Raw genomic sequence first — 23,221 nt, 5'->3', positions numbered from 1 at the left:
ACCCACGGGCCTCGGTGCCCCGCTTGCTGGACGGGAAGCGTGCGCCAGCCCCCCGAGCGAGCGGCGGGCGGGGGCGCCGGAGTTGCCGGGCCGGGGGGAAGTGGCGCTGACACGAGCGACTTGCTCAGACTCAGCCCAAAGTGCTGCTGGCGAGGGGAGCCCGTGCCTGCGCGCGGTAGGGTCCGTGGGCGGCGCGGGGGTGCTTTTCCTGCCCGTTTGCTAGAGCCTGGTGGACAGGGTGTCGCCCCGCGGGGGGCCCGTGCGGCTGTCTCCACTCGGGGACTAGCCAGAAGGATGCAAAATATCGCACCGAAAATGCTGAACGTTGACCACATGCTTTAATTAGGTTAACATTGTGGCCGGAGCCAGGAAATTGAACTTAAACGCCGATGCGCTGTCGTCGCAGCCTTGGGAGTAGGAGAGGGTACTTAAGAGTCGAGACGATGAGTTATGGGTGATTGGTCTGCCAGCTTTAACTTCAAGTTTGAGAGTTATCAGTCTGGATCTTGGACGAATTCTGAATGTCTCCACGTAACTTCTTGACGTATTTCAAAGTAGACTTCCTGGGAGTACAGAAGGGTAAAGGCTGGCAGTGCCTTTGGACTAAGTGGTTCTCTGATTTCACATATTTATAAATACATCTTTTTAAGAGACTTAAAACTTTCCGGATTCTATCCAGACTCAACCTTATGATGCCTTTGGGACTTGGGTGTTTAGAGATTGAAATAAGCATCTGTAACTGCAGCCTTATGTGAGCCTTTCAAGGTGTGCCTCCTCCTGTGTGTATTACTACTTTTGGCATGGACTGAAGCTTTGTTGACAACAATGAGAACCTTGTAGCAAGTTTTTTTGTTTGTTTTGTTGCTTTTAAAAAACAAATGTTTACAAAAGTCCTTAGAAGGAGGCTACCTTCTGTAGACCTAAGGAGAAGATTGTTGCCTGCCCTTGGTTTGTGCTTCTTCAGTTTGTACCTATCATTGAAGATCGCCTCCCCCTTTCAACCATTTTACACATTAGCAGTGCCCTAGTGTATTCAAGATGCTCTCAGGTCACTGGGGGATATAAAGAGAGAACTCCCCGTTCCCAAGAAGCTTTGTTTCCAGGAATGGACATGTCTTAGTGGCAACCCATACAGTAGAGGTGGGAAGGGGTAGGGAAGATGTCTTACCGGCCGAGTCGTGGAAAGTACTGAGTGTGCGCGAGGTGGGGGGTTTCCTTTCCACATTAGATCATTGCTTTGGTGTCTTAGTCTGTGTGTTCACTGTTGAGTGTTTGGGGGGGTTCTAAATATCAGCCGCGTTGGTATTTGGGCAAGAGGTTCACATTATACATAAGTTGTATCCTTCTCAAGCAAAGGAGATGACAAGCTGGTCACTGTTGCCTTATGAGTTAGTAAAGTTACTTTCTGTGTTTCCCCTATAGCTTCCTGTTTAGTACTCACCATTTTTCTGTCACACATCATTTATAAATAGCATTTTATACTAAGGCTTGTGGTCATTCAGGGCGTTTTTGATGTCCGGTAGAGCTGGAGGTATGTGGTGGGCGGTGCTCTCAGAGAGCACCTCTTGGGCTTGGGGAACGGATGGGTTCACTGTGCAACCAAAGTTTTGAGTCTGGGTTTTTTTTGTTAATTTGTTGTTAGGGAAAAGGTAACTTCGAGATATGATTTGGAGTGGTGAAAGTCAATGTAGGTGTGTCCCGTTTAGTATCATTTAGCTTTCCTTCTAACTTCTTTAGTTGGTGGAAACATTGTGGCTGTATTACAATGAGAAGTTGATGTTGAAGCAGTGCACCTCTAATCTCAGGAGACTGAGGCGGGAGGATCAGGACAGTCTGGGCTTGCATAGTCAGTGAGGGGGGTCAGCAGGTGAAGGCTCATGCTACCAAACCTCACTACCAGAGTGTGGTCAGTGTTATCTGCGGGAGATTGTCACTTGGTGCTCGCACATAAAATAAGTACTTTTAAAGAAAAAAGGGGAAAGAAAATTGATACTTGAAAGTTTTGCATAGTGGCCGAGAGTCTGGATGTGGAGTCAAATAGCTTGTTACTGAGTTCCGGCTGTCATGTTGAGTAAATTAACCTTGAAAACTGTTTCTTCATCTGTGACGTTGGGATCAATGCTTCCCTTGTACAGCTGTGAGGGTTTATGTGAGAAAACTGAGCACACCCCTACAGCAGGCATGTACAGAGGGGTACTCAGAACTGTCCTGTAACTAATCTAAAATGCCCAAGTCCCGTTTTTGCTTAAAAAGATGCAGAGTTTGCTCACGGAGGGAGGCATTATTGTGTGGTGGCCGCAGTGATGTCCAGCTGTAGAGGAGCACTACAGTCTGACTGGCTGGGCAGAACACCATGTGCTTCAGAGGCCAGGTCAAGGGATAATAGTTTTGTCCTGTTTTTTCTGGTTGTCCCTAATTTGAAATGTTCTGCTTTTGGCCTGAGGCTCTACAGATCCAGAGCGCTGAAAAGTCTTGCCCTTAAGTACCTACCTTGATAGGAGGGAGGGAGGCTCATAGGCTTCATGGCCGTAGTGAGTTGTCTAACTGCTTACAGAGCTTGAGTTTTTTTTCATTTATGTCTCTAACACTTAACATGCAACCTTGTATGCAGCAGTAGGTCCTTAATATGACTAAGTGATTCTTGGATTTATGTTTTGTGAATGAAAAACGAGAATAATCTGCAAAAGGGTAGCACAGTAGTCTGCCAGAATCCAAAGAGCTTCTGTTAGTTGAAGGATAGAATAGACTTTCTCTCTGAATCTCGTGCCGCTAGGGCTGAGTGAAAGCATGTTTGTGTGTGCACAGCATGCATGCACCCCTTACGGTGCATGTGCAGAAGTTAGAAAACAACTTTGGAGTCTCCGTCCAGGTTCCTGACATCAAACTCAGACGCATCTTTTCCCACTAAGCCATCTTGCTGGCCCAAAGCATGTTTTTGAGGAAGCATAAAAAAGAGCAGAGGTTTCACAAAGGCCAAACAACTTTTGTTTTAAAGACTTTAAAAATTCATTTTACAAATTGTTACACAGTTGCATATATTTATGACGCACAGCCTATTGTGTTAAAGTATGTGTGTTGTACAATCCCTTAAGTGTGGCTAGTTGACACAGTGTCTGACATCACTATCTTTGTGATGGAAACAGTACATCTTGAACATTTTCAGTAACATAGTCACCATTGCTATACAGAAGACTTGAGTGTGTTCCTTCTCTTGTAGTGTACAGAAGACTCTGGAAGATCTCATTCTCATTTTGAGGACCCTGTATAGGTATATTACAGTGCTTGTACTAATTTACATTCCCACCATCAGTGTGAAGAATTTGCTTCTTCTCTGCCCTTACTAGTGGTTATCGTTTGTGTTTTTTATAGTTGTTCTAACAGAAGGTACTTGGGTGCAGAAGACTTTATTATTTTGTGTATGATATATATGTGCGTGTAGAGGTCAGAGGACAACTTTGCAACATTGATCCTCTTCCTTCCAGGGATTGAATTCATATCACCATGTTTTTGTGGTAGCGTATTTGCCCACTGAGTCATTTTTCTGGTCCTGATTGATTTCACTTCGCATTTTTTTATTATTGATGTGGAATATTTTTAATGTACCCATTGGCCATTTGTTTGTCTTTTTGGGTTTTATTAAAGATAATGTATCTCTGTGTAATCCTGGCTGTCTTGAAACTCCCTCTGCAGACTAGACTGACTTGGAACTCAAGTCTGCCTGCTTCTCACTCCAAGTTCTGGGATTAAAGGTGTGTGTCATCACTACCCGTCTTCTCTTATGCTAGACTGTGCACTTCTATTTATGATAACTTGGTGTCATCATACTTTGAAGTCAGTATGATGCCTCTAGGTTTCTTGCTGTTTCTCAGAATTGCTTTATCTATCTATTCAGGAACCTTTTATTTTTGTGTGTGGATTTCAGACTTTGTTCTGATTTTGTAAGGATGAATATCATTGATATTTTGATGGCAATCACATTGATCTTCAGATCACTCTTTGTATTATGGATATTTTAAGTGTATTGTTGATTCTAATCCATGAACATAGTATAGCTTTATATTTGTTTGAAGTCAATTATTTGTGTGTGTGTGTGTGTGTGTTTGCGTGTGTGTGTTTGTGTATTTGTGTATGTGGCTCTAGGAGCCAGCGGAGGATCTTGTGCGTGATAAGACAGGTGTAACAGTGAGCTATACCTCCTGCCCTGATATTGCAAAGTTCATTCCTAATCTTTTACTTTCTTTTGCTACAGCTGTGAGTTCTGAATGTGATGACGTCCTTGATTCTTTTTCCAGATACTTTGACTTCGCTGTCAGTGTAGAAACAATGCTGATTTTTATATGTTGGTTTTGTATTTCACGAAAGGTTTTTGGTGGAATCATTGGGGTTTTCTGTGTATGAAATGTTATTGTATGCAAACAGGGATAGCTAAATTTCCTTTCAACTGTCTCTCTGCTCTGCCTAGGAGATTCAGTATGTTGAATAGGAGGGATGAGAGTATCCTGTCTTACTCCAGGTCTTAGAGGAAAACTGTGCGACTTTTACCTGTCCAATACAGCGCTATCCTATCCATAGCGTTGTCATCAATACCCTTTTATTGGGATCACTGCCTCATTCGTGAGGGCCTTTATCCTGGAGGAATGTTGAGTTTTATCAAATGCTTTTTAGCATCTGTTGAAATGATCATATGGTTTCTCTTCTCTATTCTGTCTATTCTGTTAATGTGAGGTATTTGTGTTGTTCAACAGCCCTTGCATCCTAGCGTAAGTCACAGTTTATTCTGGTGGGTTAGTTTTTCTTGTTGTTGTTGTTGTTGTTGTTGTTGTTGTTGTTGTTGTTGTTGTTGTTCTTCTTCTTCTTCTTCTTCTTCTTCTTCTTCTTTCTTCTTCTTCTTTCTTCTTTCTTCTTCTTCTTTCTTCTTCTTCTTCTTCTTCTTCTTCTTCTTCTTCTTCTTCTTCTTCTTCTTCTTTCTTCTTCTTCTTCTTTCTTCTTCTTCTTCTTCTTCTTCTTCTTCTTCTTCTTCTTCTTCTTCTTCTTCTTCTTCTTCTTCTTCTTCTTTCTTCTTCTTCTTCTTTCTTCTTCTTCTTCTTCTTCTTCTTCTTCTTCTTCTTCTTCTTCTTCTTCTTCTTCTTCTTCTTCTTCTTCTTCTTCTTCTTCTTCTTCTTCTTTTTTTTTTGATTTTTCGAGACAGGGTTTCTTTGTTTAACAGTCCTAGCTAGGAATTAGCTCTTGTAGACCATGCTGGCCTTGAATTCACAGAGATCTACCTGCCTCTGCCTTGGGTCCCAAGTGTTGGGACTAAAGGCTTGTGCCACCATCCCCCACTAGTTTTTCTTTTTTACGTGCTATTGAATTTTGTTGAGTACTGTTACACTTGTATTCTTTCATTGGGGTATGAGTTGATAGCATTCTTTAGTTGTGCTTTTTCTTGTTTTCTTTTTGTTTCTGGAGACAGGGCCAACTTGGAGCCTGTCCTGGAATTTGTTCTCTACACCAGGCTGGCCTTGAACTCACAGAGATCCTCCCGCCTCTGCCTCCTGAATGCTGGGATTAAAGGTGTACACCGCCACTGCCCAGCATGCTTTTCAGTAGTGAAGCTGTTGTTTTTGCTTTCATGGAACACATTTTATTACGCTCCTTGCTCATTACTGGTTTGTTCAGATTTTCTGTTTCTTTATATCATTCAGTCTTGATTGTGTAGGAGCCTTCAAATTTGATTTCTTTTGTGTTATCAACTTGATTAGCAAACACTTGTTCATAAGTCTCATGAGCCTTGTATTTCTGCTGTTTTTCTTAATTTTTTTTTCTGGTTCAGCTAAAGATTTGTTGATTTTTATTTAGTTTCTTTCTTTTTTTTTTTTTTTAAAAAAAAACCTCTCCATGTGACCCCTCCCACTTTCTAAATTTCACTTGTCTCTGCTCTAGCTTTTGTTTTTTGTTGTTGTTTTCTTCTGTTTCTTTCTTTTTATTTATTTATTCATTTATCTATTTAAGATTTCTGCCTCCTCCCCGCCACCGCCTCCCATTTCCCTCCCCCTCCCCCATCAAGTCCCCTCCCTCGTCAGCCCGAAGAGCAATCAGGGTTCCCTGCCCTGTGGGAAGTTCAAGGATCACCCACCTCCATCCAGGTCTAGTAAGGTGAGCATCCAAACTGCCTAGGCTCCCACAAAGCCAATACGTGCAGTAGGATCAAAAACCCATTGCCATGAACAGAGAATTCTCAACAGAAGTTCAAATGGCCAAAAGCCGCTTAGGATCATGCTCAACGTCCTTAGCGATCAGGGAAATGCAAATCAAGACAACTTACATCTTACACCTGTCAGAATGGCTAAAATAAAAAACACCAATGATAGCCTTTGCTGGAGAGGTTGTAGAGAAAGGGGTACACTCATCCATTGCTGGTGGGAATGCAAACTTGTGCAACCACTTTGGAAAGCAGTGTGGCGGTTTCTCAGGAAATTCGGGATCAACCTACCCCTGGACCCAGCAATACCACTCTTGGGAATATACCCAAGAGATGCCCTATCATACAACAAAAGTATGTGCTCAACTATGCTCTAGCTTTTGTATTGACCTGTATAATTTTTGGTCAGCTTGATACAAGCTAGTAGCTAGATTTTTCTGGGAGACAGAATCTCAGTTGAGTAAATGCTTACATCATGTTGTCCGTAGGAAGTCTGCAGAGCATTTTCTTAGCAATGATTAATGTGGGAGGGCCCACCAGCCCACTGGGAGCAGCTCTGCATCTGGTCCTGGGTAGTAAAGTAGATTGAGCAAGCCAGTAAGCAACCTTACTCCAAGGTCTCTGCTTCATTTCCAGCCTCCAGGTTGCTGCCCTGACTTCCCTTTATGATGGGCTGTAGGCTGGAAGGTGAAATAAATCCTCCCCTTTCTAAGGTTTCGTTTTTCGTTTTTCGAGACAGGGTTTCTCTGTAGTTTTGGAGCCTGTCCTGGAACCTGCTCTGTACACCACCAGGCTGGCCTCAAACTCACAGAGATCTGCCTGTTTCTGCCTCTGCCTCCCAAGTGCTGGGATTTAAAGGCGTGTACCACTGCTGCCTAGCCTAAGGTGGTTTTTTAATTATGTAAAATATTTTAAAATTTCTTTTAATTTTTGAGATTATAATATAATCTTTTCATTTCCCCTTTCCCTTTCCTCCCTCTAAACCTTTCCATATATTCTTCCTTGCTCTTTTTCAAATCCATGACTTCTTTTTTATAATTGATACTATATACATATATATTCCTAAATACAAAAATATAACCTGTTTAGTCTTCACACTGTCACTTTTATGTATGTTTTCAGGGCTGACCGTTGCTAACCAGATAAGCAGTTGTGCCCTTCCCTGGGGAAGGCTATTTCTCTCCTCAGCTTGCCCTACTTGCTTGTAGTTTTCTATGTACGGTTGATGTCTGGCGAGCTTTCCCTGGCTCCCTTGTCCACTGTTGTCCTGTTCGGGTCGTGTTTAGACAATCCTGTGGGTGAGACTTTATGGGTGTAGCTTCTGACGTTTCTAGAAGACACCTCTCAGAGCACACTCCTTGAACCTCAGGCTCTTACAACAACCCCACTCCTTGCTTCTGCAGTGATTCCTGAGCCTTGGTTCCGGAGTCATTTTGGAGATGTGTCTCTTGGGACTGGGCTCCACAATTCTACATTTTGATTGGTTGTGGTTTCTGAAATGTCTCTGACTGTTGCAAAGAGAAGTTTCCTTGATGAGGAGTGAAATACTTAGAAGGTGGTTAGGGATTATGCTGGTTTACTAAAGTGGTGGTTATAGGTTCTCCTCTACGATCTGTGACTTAACTAGTCCTGGGTAGTTGGCTACGTTTCCAGTACCAGGCATGAGTTTCCTTTTGTCGAGTGGGTGATGTGGGTTTTAAGTCCAAATAGAGAACTGTTGGTTACCACCAAGGAGTGCGCGCCTCTGCTGCCCAGATAGGGCTATTGTGCCATGCTGATTGTTGTTGTGGTTCATAGATGGCATAGGGTGGGGGGCGTAGGGTGGGGCTATTAGTCGTTCCCCTCCTTTGGAAGCCTGCAGGGCTCTCCTGGTATTGTGAAAGCTAGTCCTCAAGGAGGAGGCTGTCAGGTCAGGTCCTGCAGAGGGCCTCTGGGCCCTCCAAGTTGCTGGTACTGGTGTTTATCAGAGCAAACTAGGACTTAATGTCTTCTTCCTAATGCTCCTTTTGCGTGCTTTGCCTTGTGGTTACCATTGGGTTTACAGAAAATATACCATAGGTATGGCAGGTTATTCTTAGCTAATATAACATACACATTTTAGCATAGTATTATTAATTCTTTAAGAATTTCATGCAATGTCTTTTGAATACATTTACCCCCTTCCTCCCCCTAACTCCTTCTAGATTCACTCCCTACTTTCTTACCCATTCCTCTGTTTTATTTTAAATATCCCACTAAGTCCAGTTTTGCTGATATGTATATATATATATATATACATATATATATATATATATATATACACATCTATATATGTGGGTATACACAAACACAGACACACACTCATGAGTGTAGGGCCACTTGTGGGAGCATAGTTGACCTGTCAGGGACCATACCCTTAAAAAAAAACCACAGCCATCCCGTCTGCAGAAGTGATCAGTTGTCCTTAACTCTTAAGCTGGGGGGGGAGGGGGCTCTTGACCCTCTGGACACTCCCTGCTAGAAGGTTGGTGGGCATGTTCTTGCGCCAGTCCTGTGTAGGCATAGCTCTGTGGGTTGAGCACATCCGTCTTGTCATGGCCAGAGGATGCTGTTTGAGTCTGGTTCTCCTGATAGTTTTCAGCATCTCTTTGGCCATGTTATGGTCCCTGAACCCTGGGTGAGATGAGAGGTGGTGATTTAAAAGAAAACCAGCTCATTGGCTCCTTTTTTCTCCTTATTTTAAAATTGGTTGTTTCTTGCAGCATTTCCAAGCTGTGATGCCATCATCTGTTTTCTCAGCGTTCTTGAGGAGCTGGTTTGTGACTGGCCTCCATTATAAGAAACCGGTCTCTTTATGGTTGCCTTGGAGATCATTCCTTTGACTCTGCTGTTTTGGAGTTCTACTCCTGTGTAAGCTGTATGACCTTTTATATGTTATACTGCTTTTGTGAGTTTGTGCCTTATCAGGCTATTCTGTCTGCAAATATTGTTTCTTCTCTAGAACCACATCCACTCTTCCTCTTCCTTCTCTTTGGACTGGCATCCCTTTGCCCTCAGCGTCCAGTGCTGGGGTGCCCCAGCACCCTCTTCCACTCTCCTGGGATTCCACATAGTTAACCTATTTTGTCATCTTAGTGTCTCTTTATTGATTAGTCTCTCATTTCCATCTCCTTGATTTTGTTTCTTTTTAACTTTTTCTATTTACATATGAAAGTTATTGTTTGTTTTCTCTTTATGTGAGATAACCTTGTATCTCCTTGATTTGAACTGAGTTTAATTTGATAATTCCAGTTCAGCGGGTCACCTAACTGAAGGCAGCACGTCATGAAACATTGGGTAACAGTAAAAGACTTTTCTGAGTGCAGAAATGAAAAGCAAATACGTAACGCCCCCAAGGTGTTGCTCGCAGCGCACCCCGTGTTGCTCTGGTGACTTCACTGTAGCGGCAGCCAGCTAATCACAGCAGTTCACTTTGCCACCACCCGCCACTGCCTATTGCTGCCTGAAACACTGGTTCCCATCTGAGACCTTTCTGTCGTGGAGTGCAGTGACATTAGCCTTGCAGTCTTTGAAGTCTACATACAAGTTTCCTGCTCTCTTAGAAGCACAGTGGTTTAATTATGGAAAAAGAAGACTTAATAGTTGTCTATCCCCATTCTTTATCATGTGAATACCAAATTAGTCTGTCTTTGGATTGTATGTGTTCGAATATTTGATTTTGAAATTGTTTTAAGTTGACTCGAGTTTCATAAAAATGCTAAATTTTGCTTGAGTTTAGGACAGAACTTCCAATACTTTGCTAAATAGCTGTAAACACTCTTCTTTCTTCATATACTGTATGCATTTAGGTGAAGTGGCATGCTCAGCATTGATAGTTAAACCATCAAAATGATCGCTTAACTCTGACAAACATCGAGGAATCTGGGTTATTCTTTATGCTAAAAGGAGTGCTAAATTTGCTCTCATCTTTAATAAATGGTTAAATTATATGTATACCAAATAATTGTTTTAAATTAAGATTAATATCAACAAATGTCAGAGTTTTATACTCATTTTCTATACTTGTGTGCTCGGAGTTAAGAAATTTTTTTTCACGGAAAGCTTTTGAATGGAAAAGTTTGAATTCGCCCATTTCGTATTTTGACTGTTTCTGCTTCTGAATATTCTGGATGACCATGTTATTGTTGCCCCTGTGCCCCTCCCTTCATCCCTCCTTGCCTTTTGTCTTTGGTGTCGCAGTGGTTATTTACTCCTTGCTGTCACAGATGCCTGGCAGAGGTGATTTATAGGAGGCATCACTTTGGCTCGCAGTCTGTCTATTAAGGGATTTGGTTTATCATAGTGTGGTGGCATGGTAGACGTGGCGGCAGGAGTCACTCAGGAGTGAGACAACTGTCACATTGTGTCTGTAAACAGGGCTAGAGAGGAGGGAGCACTGGTGCCCAGTTGGCTTTCTCCTTTCGTTCATCCAGACTTTCAGCCCAAGGAATAGTGCCACCAACAGCCAGGGTCCTCTTCTAGAGCTAACCTAGTTTATAAACTCCCTCGCTCAGGGAGAGGTGTCTTCTTGTGCATTTCTGTCAGTTTGGATCACTATTAGCTGCCACGGTGTTGATCTATTTTTACGATTTACTCATTCTCCGGAATTGGAATTGGAGGTGTGCCTGAGGTTTTTCTTGCTTCCTGCAAGCCCAGTAAGGCCTGAAGAGTTACATCTTATTAAAGGTCTGGTTATTTGTGGTTGGGGGCGGGAAGTCCTCAGAACTCTAGTTTGCTGTGACTCCTGCATCTGAAGAAGCCCCCCTCCCCATATTTGGAACTTGTAGTTACCATGACGAAGTGATGTGTTTGGAGGGTTTGAGCCAAGGTTGTATTTGTCTGATGATATTGAAGTGCAGATAAGGGTGAACTGGATTTCATATGACTGTTTATGGAATTGGGGATAGTTGTTGCTCTGCCTAGTTTGTCTTATGAGCATATCTTCTCAAACTTTTTTCTTTAGCTAAGACTGACTTGTTCTTAGCGTGCCAGCCCCAGTGTCTGTCTTCATTCAGCCTGCCTAGTAGGTAAGGTTCTTACTCCACAGGACCTTGAAACAAAGAACAAAGAAGCCACACATCATTAGCACCCCTCTCTTGAAAGTGTGGGGCCATTTTGCTCCTCACTGTAGTTACTCCTTTTCACCTCCTTGTCCATTGTTTTGTCATAGTGTGTTGTGCAGTTTCTTCTGGAATGGTTGAATACATATGTTGTTGGGAATTCCATGGTGTGATGTCTGGGGACATGAATCTGGCAGACAATCAACGGTTGCTGATACTACTAGTGATTGGCGTTTGAAATCGTAACTTATGTGATAATGGGACATGAGGTGTCTGGTTTGGGACAAATCTTGCCAGGCATTATGGAGGTAAACTAGAAAGAACCTGAAGTTTGCACAAATTATTTGAGGGGAGGAAGATTTTCTCCTAGAAAGATAGATTGCATTGTTGTTATTAAAATGAATATGGGATGGGAAAGATGGCTCAACAGTAAGGTGGTTACTGCTTTTGCAGAGGGTCCGGGTTTGGTTGCCAGTACCCACAGCAGGTGGCTCACAACTGCCTGAAATTGTATTTCCAGGTAATCTCATGCCCTCTTGTGGCTTTCATAGGTACCTGCACACATGTAGTGCACATACATACACTCAGGCACATACAATTGAAAAAAAAAACCCTTTAAAATGGATTTTCTGTTTTTATTTGTGACAGTGGCATGTGTGGCTTTTATCGACCACTGGTGTCACATAGCTGGTGAGCTCCAGTGTCTGCAGTGTCTTAGTTGGTGTATACTTTCTGTCCGTAAGAGTTCCTGCTGCTTGTGGTTTTCTAGAAGGTGGTGCTGCTGTCCCGCTGTTTGGTAGAACCCAGCACTGTTGATTGCAGGTTACGGATATTCTTTAGTTAAAGTTTACCTTTCTTTTTGTCATTCATTTGCGGTTAGAATTTCAGGACATCACGTAGATGCACATGGGCATTTCCTGATTTACCATGTAACTAATCTCCAGTTCAGCTAGTTAGCACCCGAGAGAACTTGGGTACAGCCCTTTCCATTCTTTGTTTATGAAAGTAGCGACATATGTGTATCGGTCAGCTCTGGGGCTCCATGGTACTGCTTACGTTGATATTAGACATGGTGTTTACAGCATGACACACAAGTGCAGCCAGAAAGGAACGCGGATCTGCTTAAGGCAGGTCAATGACGTGCCGGTTAGCTCATGAAATGAGTTGAACATGGGGGAGTTCTTGTCTTGGGGTGATAGTTTTTGGAGATCGTGAGCCCTGGAGAGAACATAAGGTATGAGGTGTGTTTATGCAAAGGTGTGTGTTAGAAAGAACTATCTAGAAGCCCCTTTAAAAAAAACTATGGCACATAAGTGGTAAAGTCAAGGTCATTTTTATGGTATGTGTTTTACAGTTTTTACCTATTCTGTTCATTCTAACCACGGCAAAATGAGCAAACGTTCTCCTAGGAAATTGAGATGGAGTGGAGGGTTGAGTGGCTTTAGAAGGTGTGACCTGTTTATGTCTGATGTTACCCTAGAACTCAGAAGAGATAATTACTCCACAGACCAAGGGAGTGAGTATTGTGAGATGCTTTAAAAAGTTTCAGGAATATGAGCCATGATAGTGACTTCCTGGAGTCTATGGGCTCCTGGTGTGTGTATGTGTCTCCAAGCTTGTTTTAAGAAGCAGGAATTTTGTATGTTATCTTCTAGAAAAATCATTAAGTGAAGTATAGGTTGATTTGGTGATGGGTTATTGAGATTTGTGATGGTTAAGGCGTCATCTTTTCTCAGTGCTTGTTTTTCAGTGAAGTTTAAAGGTCCTGCTTTCAGTTGGGTCATCTTCCTGCCGGCCACTCAGAATCTGCAGGATTTGTCTCAACTAAGCCTCCTGTTTAAAGAGTGGTGGTGTTGCGCTGTCGTCCAGAGTGCTGTAGCTTGAGAGAGGAGTGTCCTTCAGAGACCTGCTCTTAAAGGCTTGATAGATCATGAACCTGTGGGTTATTTGAAAGTGTCAGACCCTTTAGGGTGCGTGATCGGGGAGGGGCAGGCATGGTTGGAGGAAACTCTTATCGCTAGGGGCTATCTTTGAAGAAACTACTGGGGTCTGGCCACCCTCTTCTCTCTGCTTTCTAGCCACCATGAAATGAGCAGCTAGTTGAACTTGAGTAAGTCTCATTGCCATGACATGCTTTCTCGCCACAGGCCCCAGATGCAGCCCCAAACATTGCCATGTTCACCTTAGTTGTCTGCCTTGGGTATTGACAGGCATGTTCTCCCTGGTTTTCTTGATCCCATGTCCAGTCTTGAACTTGTCTTTATTCCCCACTAGGCTTTCTGCTCTAACTCTTCGCTTTGGCCATGTGCTTGTTGCCTTGCAGAGCTCTGGACCAGGGCACAGGAGCCTGACTGCCTATTTAATTTAGCTAATAAGTTTTCATCTGTACATTCTAGGAGACTGTTTTCTTATCTTATACTTCAGGCACCTAGAGTAGAGTGTAAGCAACTCTAGTTCAAACCGCCTTAGTCTTCCAACTGTCTGGTATATACTCATCTCTGATACGCAGATATACAGATGATCTTTTGAGCTTCGAGAAGAGGTGGGTGTGTGTGCTCACTACACACGCACATGAGCTTTTGCTGTGCTTGTGCGAATGCCCAGAAGATGCTCATTAGCATATGGTTTGTTGTGCTCTTCCTCAGATTGTAATAGAATGAAATTTGAATTGAAGTTTATGCCCTGGCAATGCTGAAGCTTACATGGGCAGTCTGTATATGATGGTTCTGTTGAATTTGTCCATATTGGGTTTCATAGTCTGAGGATGGCTGGCACCAGATCTCATTACAGATGGTTGTGAGCCACCCTGTCGTTGCTGGGTATTGAACTCAGGACCTTTGGAAGAGAAGGCAATGCTCTTAACCGCTGAGCCATCTCTCCAGCCCAATAGTAGGAAATATATACCAGTAGCACCTGAGTTTGATACCTAAAATGGTGGATAATTTTGATCCCTCTCTCTGCTATGGTTTTTCCTATCCATGCTCTTTGGCTCTTCAGTGACTCCTGTGTTAAATGTCCTTGGTGCTGTTGGGAGGTGTTAAAACCTCTAAGAAGTGGGGCCTAATGGGAAGTCTTCAGGTCACTGGGGGCATGTCCTTCACAGGAATAGTGAGAACCTGTGTTCTCTCGCTTCCCTAACTATGAGGCGAGCAGTTGGCTTCCAGCACACGCTCCCTGACACAGCCTGAAGCAAGTGAGCTGTGAGCTGAAATAACCTCTTCTGTGTGCAATTATCTCAGGCATTTGTTGCAGGAATGGAAAGCTCTCACACACACACACACACACACACACACACACACACACCCCTGTAGTACCGTTGTTCAGAAATTAGGCATTGTCGGAGATTATTCTCTAACAAGTTTCCTGACTGTACTCGCTTGCTTTTATACACTTTCTCAGAGCTTCTATTTGTAGTTTCCCTGTCTCACTTGAAGTACTTTGTATCTCCTGTTCAGCATATTCTAATTCTTAACCTCTGGGGCCATTAGGTAAAATAAGAGATTAACTGTGAGCGCCAAGATAGCTGGTACTTTTATAGCCCAGATGGCTATCAGGTGGCTATAGTAGGTAGTGTATACAGTCCGGATATGCTCCACAGGGCCTGATGCACACACACAGGCCTCTATGGGTTTCATCATGCAGCTAACAGCATGCCCGGTTTAGTTTTTATTTGTTGTCTTGAGACAGGGTCACATGTAGCCCATACTGACCTCACACTTGCTGCGCAGTTGAACTGCCAAAGCCTGTCTGCACCTCCCAGGTGCTGGCATCGTGGGCATACATACACCACCATACCCAGTTGTGATGCCAGTTAAAAAAAATCTATGAATTGTTTTTTGAATTTTCTGTGTGATAATTTCAGAACATAGTTGGCTGTGGGTAACTGAGGTCATAGAGTCTACAGTGTGTCCACTCACCTATCAGACTGAATAAGCTTTCCTTCAGAATGACTATCCTGTCACTAAGTGCTACTCATAAATATCTTCTGAGTGTGTCTTGATTAAATAGATGGACACATGTCTGTCAATTCCTCAGGAGACGTTCCTTCCTCAATAGCTTCAGTTTGTAGTGGTTATGCAGAATAAATTTTAAAATACCATGGAATGTATTTTTTCTTTTGAATTGTGTGTGCTTGGTTGCATGTGCATGGAGTTGGTACAGAGGTCAGAGGTCAGCGTGGAGTATTCTGTTCTCTCCTTCAGCAATAGAGTTGATGGGAGTTTCTTCTCCATCACTTCCAGTTTGACATGGGTTCCAGACTCCAAACCCAGGCCCACCAGGCTTGTGTCACAAGCGCCTTTACCTACTGGAGCATCTTGTCTAGATGTGTGTGCTCATGTTGGTAGGAGGAAATCAAGTATTAAGACCAGAAACCTTCAGAGCAGAGCTGGGTAGCCGTAGGGACCTAATAGGTAGTACTCTTCCCATTGTGAGAAAGATGGCCCTACGGAGGAAAAGAATGCAGTGCCAAGGTGGAGATAGGAAGGGGTTGCTAAAATTCTAATTTTTCAGTCTCAGTTCTACTAAAGAGGAAACTGAAACCTTGGGGGCTTCATCTTGGGGTTCCTGTGGCTAGTTCTACAGCAGTAAAGGGATGTGGGTGAACTGGGGAGCTGCTTCAGTAGTGGGGCAGGGCTCTCCCTTTGAGAGAAGTACCTGCTTTTAAGGAAACATTAGGACAGAAAAGGATATTGTTCTGAAGGTGGGTCAGGTAATCCTAATGAAACTGTAGGAAAGATTGGACTGCCCCTCTATGTTCCTCAGCTGTCGCTCTGGGTAATGGGCTGCAAGTGAAGGCAGGATGGAAATACTCATCCTTTCCGGGCTTTGTGACTGCCGTTTTCCACTCAGACGTGGGGAGGTTATGTCATTTGCTTGTGCACGCCAGCTTCCTTCCCTGCACTGCCAGTTATCAGCTCTGCTTTTCAGGGCTGCTGAATCTAGTCTGGTGTCTTCTTAGTGATGTGTGATGAGCTGAAGTCTCTCCAGCCTTGTAGCTGGAGCATCCATTCCAGCACAGTCTCGGGATGCTTCTTCTGCATTGTACTTTGTTCCAGAGATACTACTTCATCTAGGTCAGTGGTTCTCAACCTGTGGGTCATGACCCCTTGGGGAGGTTCCACGTATCAGATATTTACATTATGTTTCATAATAGTAGCAAAATTACAGTTATGAAGTAGCAATGGAAATAATTTTATGGCTGGGGGTTACCGCAACTTGAAAAACTGTATTAAAGGGTCACAAGGATTAGGAAGGCTGAGAACCACTGGTCTAGATCTAGAAGCTTTTTCGTTGGGGTAGGGCCCTTTAAACACCCCCTGGAAAGGTGGGAAGATCCAGGAGACAGACATTACCCATGTGTTCCCACTTGTAATCATAGCATCTTGGAGCTGGAGTCAGGATCTGGCTATCCTGGGCTACACAGGGAGATCTGTTTCAAAAGAAAAGAGGTGTGGATGCTTCATGAGCTTTAGAGGGCCAGTGGACCAGTATGAAGACTCTGCTGTCCTTGAAGGATCAACTGTGGAACCTAGAGTCGTTTCCAAAGTTCTGTAAAGTGCCCCTAGCACACTGACATCATTCTTAGAGAGAAGGTAGCTTGTGATTGGCATCTCCAGACCCTGGCGCCAGTGTCACTCTTTGAAGAAAGCTGACATATCCCCACCCCCTTCCCGTCGATCAGGTGTAGATAGTTTCTTGGTTAGGGGTAGGACTTTGTACCTACTTTGCCTTCTTCAGCTAGGGATTTGTCTGGTTTGAAAGTTTTCTGTGATGACCTTGAACTTTTGTTTCTCACGCTTCTGTTTCCCAATTACTGTGGAGAGGTTTGTGCTATCATATCAGGCCTGTGAGGTATTGGGAGTTCATCCCCAGGGTGTGTTACTTCCCCCCAAATTACATCCCCAGTCTCATTCAGTCCCTTATTGTCTGTGGACATCCATAGTGTTTGCAAAGAGTAGCAAATACATGGGAAGATTGAGTTTTCTCCCTAGCTATCTGATTTGGATATTAATGACAAGAAACTGTTTACTCTTTAAGCATCCTACGTTTATTAAAAATGATGCTTGAATGGTTTGCCCAGCTGAGGTTTTGAAATGAATAATGAAATATCTTCTTTAAAGAGACCGTGTCTTACCTTGTTGTTCAGGCTGGCCCTGTCTACTGCTTTCAATTATTTGCTCTCTTAGCTCTTCACACTACAGGGTCACAGCCTCTAATGAATTCCTTGAGTCTCATTATGTAGCCCTGGCTGGACTGGAACTCAGAAACCTGGCTGCCTCGGCCATAATGAAAGGTTTTTTTGTGTGTGTGTGTGTGTGGGAGGGGGGGTTATGAGACAACATTTCTTTGTGTAGGCCTGGACTCATTCAGTAGACCAGGCTGACCTCAAACTCACAACCTCCCTCTAAGTGTGAGATTAAAGGCACATGTCACCATCTTTTGCTATCATAATGAAATTTTTAATGTGACAACTAGTAACTTAGAGATCTTGTAACTTAAAACCATAGCTTCATATTTACATCGGTGTCTGCTGAGGGCTACGGTAGCTATGTAGAGTCCAGGAGGGGCGTGTTCCCTCTGTGGTTGAGGTTATTTTGTTGTGTCTGAGATGCCATTGTCCTCTAAGATACGGACTTATACTTCAATGGCATAAAACAAGTTGTTTCCATGGAATAAGCATTAGAGACTCATGGATTTCCCAAACTGTTCATAGTGTCAGTTGATAGGTGGTAGTTCCTTTATAAAAGGTAAAGTCATTTAGAAAAAAAGATTTATTCTACTTTTTGTGCGTGCATGTCTGTCTGTCTGTCTACAGAGGTGCCTTGTGGAGGCCAGAAGAGGCCATTGGATTCCCTGAAGCTAGAGTTATAAGTGGTTGTAAGCTACCAAGTATGAAGGTAGAAGGTAGAAGAATAGCAAGTAATCTTCGCTTTTGAACCATTACTTCATCAGAGGGGGGGAGAGGGGAGAGGAGATTGTGTACACAAACACTCATGCCATGTTGTACTTAACGGAGATCAGAACGTAAGCGTTGGTTCTTTCCTACCAGGTAGGTCCTGGGAATTGAACTCAGGTTGTCAGGCTTGGCAGCAACTTCTTTTCCTGTTGGGCCTGAGAATCCGAGTCACTATCTCTATCTTCCTTTTCTTTCATGGTGACCGTCTCTGGGCGTTTCTAAGTAAAATGCACAGCAGGCCTGACTAAAGTAAGACATTTTTTAACACTGCTGTGGAACTAAATAAGGCTTGACTAATTCCCAGTTATTTCAGAGTCATGGAAATCTTTGTGTGGACACAAAGGAGTGACTAATGATGGGGTAGAAAATTAATAAACTTTATATAAGATGAAGGCAATCTGCAAGGAAAATGAACTCAATGAATCATCCCGGAGAACAGTTTTTGACTGACTTAAATTTAAGATGTCTAGAAAGATGCCTAAAGCATCATTGAATACAAAAAAAAATCAGAGATTGGATTTGTTCAGGCAAGTTGATTGAAAATTTTGTCTGAGAGGAATCACCATGTTTCTTTTAAATAAAATTTAAGTGTCTACAAAGATAATGAATGTAAGTAAGCCATGGTTTGACATGTGTGATGACATTTAATCTTTTTCTATGTAAATGTGGGCTTTGCACAGTGCTTGGGTGGGTGAGTCTTGCGGCAGAGGACAGAGTCTTCCCCGTGCTCCACATTACTCACTGAGGCATGGTCTCTTGTTGAGCCCGAGCTTGGTAACGCCCTAAACTAGCTGGCCAACTCACTCTGCAGATTCCCTGTCTGTCTCTGGCTTCTGAGGGTTGGGATTCCTGGTGAATCACAGCATCCACCTTTATGACCTTCATGGGTTCTGGATATCTCAGCTCTGGTCCTCGTGCTTGCTGATGCTTCAACCACTGAGCCATTTCTCCAGGCCATGTGGTGGGGTGTGTGTGTTGGGGTGTTGTTTGCTTTTGTTTCGTTAGACTTTAGTTCAGCCCTTTATGAGATGTTTTTTAAAGAACTGGAGCAACAAGTGTTGTTTGGAAACTTACAAAAGGCTTGTTCAGTACCAGCATTACAGATTCATTTATGAGGCTAGAGCAGTGCCTGAGCCGGTTAGAGCACTTGCTATTCTTTAGAGAATCAAGTTCAGTTCCCAGCTCCCATGTGGGTGCCTTACAACTGTCTTCAGCTCCAGCTTCCAGGGGTCCAGTGCCCTCTTCTGGCCTTCATGGGCACATGAACACATGAAAGTATGCACACACATATATACATAAATATTTTAATTTATTTAAAAGTTTTTTTTGTTGTACTTTTTGGTGTGTGTGCCCTTTTGCCTTTGTGTGCATATGAGTATAGGAAGCCAGATCAGGGATACAGGCAGGTGTTTGTAAGACTTTTAAATGGTTCTCTGCAAGAGCAGTAAATGCTTTTAACCATTGAACTATCTTTATAGCCCTTAAAAATTAGTCTTTTCTTTTTTTTTTTCAAGAAAAAAATAAAAGAAGACTAGGGGTATTGTTCATTGTAAAATGGTTCTGTAAGTCATATCTTTAGTGTGTGGCAATCAGGGAGCTTAGGCAGTCACGGAGATGCAGAGGAACACATCTGAGGTCTGGTGATGACGTCCCTCGTCAGTGTTGTAGGAAAACTACTTTGGATTTGTACAGTCATCAACCTCACTCATGACACATTTAATTTATTGCTTTTGTTTATTCCAAAGCCCATTTCTCATTTATGGAGGGAAGATTGGGCACAATGGAGGGCATTCCGTCTGAGGATTTGTAGGGACGGGATCGTTTATTTGGTCTGAGGATTTAGTGGAGGTGGAGCGTGGACACAGAAAAAGAAAGCTGTTAAGGAACTCGGACCATTGAGTGCCTGTTTTTTGAAGCAACTTGAGGAATCTAGTTTATTGGGTCACCTGACACCAGAAAATGGAAAGTGGCATACATGAGACACTCCTGATCGTGACAGAAGGGAGAGCCACAGTTCACATCACTGGAATTCCTCCCCAGAAGACAGAGAGTACTCTGATTACAGCCAGTCTGACAGAAGAGGGTATTCTTACCACGTCAGCATGGAATCACAAAGTAGGGACTGGGAAAAATACAGAGAAAGAGATGTGGATTAGAAAGTCCCAGAAATGACCATCTCCTGGAAAAAGGCGCGCAGAACGAGCCGTAGCCCAGAGTTCTACGTAACTGCTAAGAAGACAAAGAAGGACGAGCAGGATCCACTACTCACTCGGATCCACTGCTCACTCGAAGTTGGCGGGACTGGGGGGAGACAGGGGAGATGGGATGGGACATATGTTCCTCCCCTAAAACGCAGGATTATGCAGTAACAGATTACAGATAAAAACAGCCTAGTTTACCAGAGAATGAGCTGGAAGCTCCTGAAGAAATCAATCAGTGGTCTCATTAAAAAGGTCAACATCTCCAATATAAATATTATTATCCAAGATCTCCTTCAAGAAAACCTAGTCAGAGGGAGAGTACTGCTGTCCAGGTCTGTCCTGCAGGTGCAGAGTGCTTCTCCAGTCTTCACTCACGTTCACACAACTTTGGTGGCGGTAATCAACTCAGAATTCCCACATATTGGAGAATTAATCCTCTAGAGACTATTTCTTAATTTCTGAAAAGGATATCAAAGGAATGATAAACTTTACTTGACTGCTCCAAAATTTGTGGTACTTCTTACTATCCAAAATGTGGCACATGAGGTTCTGTGACTGAGATGCTCTCTTTGCTGCTAGAGAGACCAACAGATGACAATGTTGAGGTAGCTATTGGCATCATCGAAGTATGTGGCCTCAGATTAACCCAGCCGTCACCAGAAGGAATCAGTGCTATCTTTGAATGCCTGCGGAACATTCTACATAGGTCTGAGATCAACCAAAGAGCTTAGGACACTATTATAGTGGTATTTGCTATAGGGAAGGACAGATTCAAAAATCACCCTGTTATTTGGGAAGGACTTGATTTAGTGGAAGAGGACGATCAGGCTACCCGTATGCTCCCCTTGGAGAATGACTACGCTCTAGAAGAGATGTTCTTAATGTTTTCAAGATGGATCCTAATTTTATGGAGAATGAAGAGAAGTTTAAGGCTATTAAAAAGGAAAAAATTGAAGGAGACAATGATTCAATCACAGATCAAGAAGCTGGAAGTAGTGAAGATGAGGAGGATGAAGGAGAAGAGGAGGAAGAAACTGTTGATGAAGGAGACAGTGATTCAATCACAGACCACGAAGCTGGAAGGAGTGAAGATGAGGAGGAGGAAGAAGAGAACGGAGTACACCCAAAGTATCCATGACAAAACAGAAATCAACCTGGTCTCATTTCACCATACAAGATATCTTTCTATCCAGTCGAGTTTAGATTTTGAAGAATGTGCACACAAGTTGCTGAAGATGGAGTTTGCTGAGAGCTAAACAGAAGAAGCTCTATACCATGGTACTTGGTTGCTGTGCCCAACAAAGGGTTTCTGAAAAATTTTTGCCTTGTTAGCTTGGCCCTTTTGCATGCTGAAAAAAGAATACATGCAATCATTGAGAGTCTATTCAAAGAACGCTATGATAACATCCATCGCTTAGAAACACACTGCTGAGGAATGTTGCTGAGGTGTTTGCTCACATTTTCTACACGGATTCACTTCCATGTAGTGTTCTGAATGTATCAAGGTTAGTGAAGAAACCACTACATCATCCAGTAGAATTTTTGTCACAATATTTTTCCAGGAACTGGGTGAATGCATGGGTCTTCCTCAGCTGAACGCGAGGTTAAAGGGTGAAACCATACAGTCATTCTTTAAGGACTATTACCTCGAGATAACCCATGGAATACCTGGTTTGCCATCAACGTTTTCACTTCCATTGGTCTCAGAGGTTCATGGATGAACGAACTGCAAGAACACCTGAAAGTACGCCCCAGAAACCAGAAGCTGAGCAAAAGAACCCCCCTCCCGACTTCGTCGTCGTTGGCATCCTCCTCAGACAGAGTCTGATTCCTCTGACTCAGATTCTGACAGCAGCAAGAGTAGTCCAGACTCTTCAGACTCCTTCTCCTCCAGCAGTCAGAGCTCTGCCTCAGAACCTTCATCCAACAACCGATGGAAGCCGAAGCAGAGATCTACAGCCAAGTACCGGGCAGAGCTTCTGGAGTTCGGTTGGCGAGAGGGAGGAGCAATATTACAAGCAACGGGGTCAAGACCGTGAGAAAACCCACAGAAACAGCTGACTTGATCTAGTGGTAACTCACTGACCCCGAACTGACAGCTGGGGAACCCGCATGGGACCAAACTAGGCTCTCTGAATGCAGGTGACAGTGTGGCGTGGGCCACTGGCAGTGGGACCAGGATTTATCACTAGTGCTTGAACTGACTTGGAGCCCATTCTTTCTGGAGGGATACCTTCCTCAGCCTAGATATAGGGGGGAGATCCTTCCTTGGCTCTGTCTCAAAGTGGTATGCCAGACTTTGTTGACTCCCCATGGAAGCCTTACCCTCTCAGAGGAGTGGATTGGTGGAGTTGGGTGAAGGTGGGGGAAACAGGAAATGGGGAGGAAGTGGGAACTGGGATTGATATGTAAAATTGGTAATAAAAATAAATAAATAATATGGATCTAGGAAAAAAGGTAGGTGTCTGAAGGTAGATGTGGGAGAGGAAAAGGTGTTTTGTTAGCCAGCACCTCTCTGAAATATGATTTGTCTGTCTTCAGTCACTGTGTAAGCCAGCTGACACTCAGCCGACATGCAGAGTCGAATCTCATCCCCTTAGTTGTGGTTTGCAGTGAAGGCTCTATGTATGCCTGTTGAAGAAAGGATGGATGAGAACTCTATTTAGTAACGAGCACTAGGCACTGCACACCATTCTGCATTATTATGTGGCTATTATTCCACATTCCCTGTATAACTGATCTGTGGAGTAGGTTACATCAAAAAAGCAGCCCTGGTTATCGGTCTGCCTCTTCCTTTTGGGTC

General features: G+C 43.3%; 1 protein-coding gene and 1 pseudogene across 2 annotated transcripts in view; both read left to right on the top strand.

Moving 5' to 3' along the window:
• Cdyl (chromodomain Y like) overlaps positions 1-23,221 on the top strand; it is a 132,716-nt gene that overhangs the window by 390 nt on the left and 109,105 nt on the right. The window lies entirely within an intron of this gene.
• On the top strand, positions 390-22,457 carry LOC142848554 (pre-mRNA-splicing factor CWC22 homolog; annotated as a pseudogene).

This window comes from Microtus pennsylvanicus, chromosome 4 (assembly GCF_037038515.1).
Source record: "Microtus pennsylvanicus isolate mMicPen1 chromosome 4, mMicPen1.hap1, whole genome shotgun sequence".
Taxonomy (NCBI): domain Eukaryota; kingdom Metazoa; phylum Chordata; class Mammalia; order Rodentia; family Cricetidae; genus Microtus; species Microtus pennsylvanicus.
Note: the sequence above shows the minus strand (reverse complement) of the source record. Positions and strands in the feature narration are given on the sequence as shown.